This window comes from Myotis lucifugus, unplaced genomic scaffold, assembly GCF_000147115.1.
Source record: "Myotis lucifugus unplaced genomic scaffold, Myoluc2.0 scaffold_449, whole genome shotgun sequence".
Lineage (NCBI taxonomy): Eukaryota > Metazoa > Chordata > Mammalia > Chiroptera > Vespertilionidae > Myotis > Myotis lucifugus.
In genome coordinates this window covers 397,299-402,271 of record NW_005871497.1, presented here as the reverse complement: position 1 = coordinate 402,271, position 4,973 = coordinate 397,299, and the positions used below count along the sequence as shown (strand labels likewise).

The following is a 4,973-nucleotide window of genomic DNA, read 5'->3' as shown; positions in this document are numbered from 1 at the left end:
TTTTCCAATTTGTTTTATTTCTTCTTCTTGTCTGATCACTTCCAGTACTATATTGGCTACCACTTCCAGTACTATATTGAACAGTAGTGGTGAGAGTGGGCATCCCTGTCTTGTTCCTGTTCTTAGGTGAAATGGTTTTAGATTTTGCCCATTGAGTATGATGTTGGCTGTAGGTTTGTCATATGTGAATGCCACATCCATTTGCGGCTAGGGTTCAAGGTCTGGAGAAGGGGCTGATGCACAAATGGATATACTAGACAAGAAATATAAATTTAGAAATCATGAGGGAGCCAGATAGAGACCTTTCTCTAGTAGAAAGGCTCCCTGAATACCCGGACCCTTTAGCTTTTTATTTACTAGAATACACATTTGCCCTTTAGCAAAGCAAACAGACATATCAATGGTAAGGTTTGGCAAATAATAAAGGATTATCAGGTTAGGGCCGTGGTTGGCAAACTGCGGCTCTTGAGCCACATGCGGCTTTTTGGCCCCTTGAGTGTGGCTCTTCCTAAGCCTTAGGAGTACCCTAATTAAGTTAATAACAATATACCTACCTATATAGTTTAAGTTTAAAAATTTGGCTCTCAAAATAAATTTCAATCATTGTACTGTTGATATTTGGCTCTGTTGACTAATGAGTTTGCCGACCACTGGGTTATGGGATTGCCTTCAGCCATTCAGCCAGCAGCAGGGTGATACAATGCTGATTTTCAGCCTTTGCTGAATATCAAAGTCCATTTGCCTTCTAACGGACTTCTCACATAATTATGCTAACTACTGGTTGGTCTTAGCCTCTGGCATTCATATAATGCTTTTATTATGTTGAGATACGATCCCTCTATTCCCACTTTCCTGAGAGTTTTTATCAAGAAAAGGTGTTGGATGTGCTCGCTTCGGCAGCACATATACTAAAATTGGAACGATACAGAGAAGATTAGCATGGCCCCTGAGCAAGGATGACACGCAAATTCGTGAAGCGTTCCATATTTAAAAAAAGAAAAAAAAAAGAAAAGGTGTTGGATTGTGTCAAATGCTTTTTCTGCATCAATTAATATGATTGTGTGATTTTTGTTTTTCAATTTGTTTATATGATGTTTCACTTTTATTAATTTTCGGATATTGTATTATCCTTGCTTCCCCAGAATAATTCCCACTTAGTCATGGTGTATGATCTTTCTAATGTAATGCTGGATCTCATTTGCTAGGATTTTATTAAGGATTTTAGCATCTATGTTCATCAGAGATATTGGCTTGTAATTCTCTTTCTTTATAGTGTCCTTATCTGGTTTTGGGATTAGGGTAATGCTGGCTTCATAGAAAGAGCTTGGAAGTGTTCCTTCCTCTTGAATTTTTTAGAATAGTCTGAGGAGGATAGGTTTTAGTTCTTCTTTGAATGTTTGGTAAAACTCCCCTGTGAAGCCGTCTGTCCCAGGGCTTTTGTTTGCTGGAAGTTTTTTGATTACTGCTTCAATTTCCTCCATAGTTATCAGCTTATTCAGATTTTTTTTTATTTTTCTTGATTGAGTTTTGGAAAGTCATATTTTTCTAGGAATATCTTCATTTCTCCTAGGTTGACTAGTTTGTTGTAATGAGAAAATATTTTTTATTGACTATGTCATTCCCACTAGTTCTTCAACCTGTGGATGAAAAGGGGCCACATACTAAACTTGACAAGCTCAGGGGAGGACTGCATAGCAGCCTTACAAACTCAGAGACCAAAAGTAACCACCTAGGATGGCCTGAAATAAAAACTGTTTAACTAAAAGCAGTTCATAGCTGGTAGTTATGTCCTAGGCCAGTATTGTTACCCTAGAAGGCCAATCTTCTCCTTAACTGAGCCTATTTGTTGTCTCTTTGCATCTAGGATACCATACCTGATAACATGCCTTCAGAATTACAAAGTAATTTCCTTCCTTACCCACCCACTTCCTCAAAGCACAACACAAGGGCTGAAATTACAAACCCCCTCATTGTTATTGTTATAGTATAAATTATTGACTGTAACTATACTGTACCCACCTATGTAAAAAAATTATGTATCTATCATTTTACTTTTTATCCAATCCCAGAGGTACCCCCACTCCTATTTTGCTTTCTCCTGCCTCCCTAATCTATCACCAATGGATTTCATGTAAACCATTTATGCCTCATCTTTGGGTTGTAATCTACATGTATAAAAGGCTAATACGCTAAGTGTCCCTCTACCATCGGACAGGTTGCTATGACGAGCACTGACCACAAAGAGGCAGATGCTCAACTCTGGAGTTGCCGAGCTGCAGTGACTTGGCAGCAGCAGTTCTCGGGTGACACACCCTGAAACCAGAAAGGAGGAAGCCCGATTCCTTGTGGAGCCACATGATTCCACCTTCAGCCATGGGTTATGTTGTTGCTGGGGCACTGTCGGCCCTGAATCTGGTTTGTTTCACACTTGAGTTTGCATTCCACACCCTATACAAAAGCAACTTTTAAGAGTGCCCTCTCGCACTCCGGGACCCCTCAGAGGATGTCAGAGAGCTGGTTTCGGCCTAATCCCCACATGCCAGGCCAAGGGACCCCACCTGCCTAGGGACCCCGCTCACTCTGCAGACACCCTTTGAACCACGGTGCCAACCCAGGTATGGCCAGCCAGGGAGGGACCATAAGAGGTTGGCTCCAGGGTGTGTCCAGCCTGTCTCACCCAGTCCTGCCCTGCCAGCCACCTTCTAATTAATTTCCTTTCAATGTGCAAGAATCCGTGCACCGGGTCACTGGTATATAAAATAAGATTCAAAACTGCCATTTTCCAGAGCATTTTCTCAAACTGCTGAGATTTTGCTTCCCAGCAATTGTTCAGTTTGGCTCAAATGAACTCATAAAAATTATTACAGGTTTGGATGTTTCTTACATTGACAAACTCAACCTGATAAAGCTTGGTGGAAGAGAAGGGAGTTTTAAATTATTTTTCACATTTTAACATTATCCCTCATTTTATATATTGTGTTATTACAGTCTTTTCCATTAACTTCTAAAGTCTGGTAATCAAGAAACCACATCTTTCATAGTTTCTTCCTGGGTATGGAATTCTGTGCTGAACTTCAGATTCTTTCGAAGAAACTCTGATATATGCCCCAATTCTCTCTTCATAATCTCTCTAATTAGTGGGGAAAATTTTATTGCAAAACAACAACAAACTAGAACATCGACACACAACTTTCCCCCCTTCTACCCACTTTACAAATATTACCACTATCAGAGATTTCCACCTAAAATTTTTCTCTAGCATAGATATGAATACTGACCACAATTAAACGCATTGTCTGTTAGACCTTGTACTTTAATTTATGAATTAAATTCATAGTTAGGGGAACAAACCCTAAACAGTTCAGTTTCCTTAATTCTGTAGTTATTCCTCTTTTCCTCCCAGCCTCATTAACAAGGATCGCCATCAGAACAGAAGTTAACATGTCCTGAATGGAAACAAAAGATTTTACTAAAAAAAGACAATATTTGAGCCCTAGCCAGTTTGGCTCAGTGGATAGAGCGTTGGCCTTCGGACTCAAGGGTCCCAGTTCGATTCCAGTCAAGGGCATGTACCTCGGTTGCAGGCACATCCCCAGTGGAGGGTGTGCAGAAGGCAGCTGATTGATGTTTCTCTCTCATCGATGTTTCTAGTTCTCTATTCCTCTCCCTTTCTCTCTGTAAAAAATCAATAAAATATATTTTTTTAAAAAATTAAAAAAAGACAATATTTGAGTTAAGTTTTAAAGGACAACTCAGATTTCACAAATGGCAAAGAAGGTAAGAAATAACATTCTAATTAGGGAGGAAAGCAGATACATGACATCTAACTACTTAGTACTTGAAAACAATGATGTCTATATATTGAAATAAAGTTATCTCTAAGGCATTCCTGAGTGACAAAAAACTGGGGGAAAAACAATTTATAGTGTGATTACCTTAATACAAAAATGAACAAAAAATATATATTGCTTTCTGTATTTTTGTTTGTTTGTTTTTTCAATATTTTTATTGATTTCAAGAGTAAGAGAGAAGGAGAGAGAGATGGAAACATCAATGATGAGAGAGAATCATTGATTGGCTGCCTCTTGTATGCCTCACATTGGGGATCGAGCCCACAACCTGGGCATGTGCCTGACTGGGAATTGAACCTTGTCCTCCTGGTTCATAGGTCAATGCTCAACCACTGAGCCATGCCTGCTGGGCTGTTTTTGTTTTTTTCAATCCTTGCCTGAGTGATGAGGAAAATAAGACATTTTTTGGAGGGAGAACAGCAGCCTGACTCTGTACCTAGTTAATTAGTATCCCTAATGCACATTCCTGTTAGCCTATAGCAGCGGTTCTCAACCTGTGGGTCGCAACCCCTTGGCGGTCCAACGACCCTTTCACAGGGGTCACCTAAGACCATCCTGCATATCAAATATTTACATTATGATTCATAACAGTAGCAACATTACAGTTATGAAGTAGCAACGAAAATAATTTTATGGCTGGTTCACAACATGAGGAACTGTATTTAAAGGGCCAGAAGGTTGAGAACCACTGGCCTATAGTCTAGTCACTGCCCCTTCCTTAATTATCTTAAGGTCTTGCAAGACCTGTTTACCTAAATACTCACATTTTACAGAGGCCATAAACCATGAACCATAAACAAACCCCAGAGGGGGTTATCAGTGCTGATGCCAGGCCAGACCTTTGGGTGTGGTCTCATAGCCTCTATCCCAACACACAGGCTTTTTGCAAAGCCCCCGAAAGTCCAGAAGTCTGACCCTTATCTGGGGGACAAAGAAACCAAAGGGTATAAAGAGAAAGTTTCCTTCATATTGGTTTGCTCAGGATTTGGGAACAGGCTCCCCTGAGTCATGGTACTAGTACATTTGGAAATAAATGGCTTTTCCCTGTATTGCCAAGTACTCCTGTGTGTGTATATTTTCTGGTCGCCTGGTAAATTCTGTAACATGAGGACATGCATAGAG

The 4,973-nt window shown here is 40.1% G+C and overlaps 1 non-coding gene across 1 annotated transcript; it reads left to right on the top strand.

The window, feature by feature from the left end:
• Positions 1 to 884: 884 nt before the first annotated feature.
• On the top strand, positions 885 to 991 carry LOC111823295. Its single transcript, XR_002826319.1, has one exon. It is a non-coding gene; the product is annotated as a U6 spliceosomal RNA (small nuclear RNA).
• Positions 992 to 4,973: the final 3,982 nt, after the last annotated feature.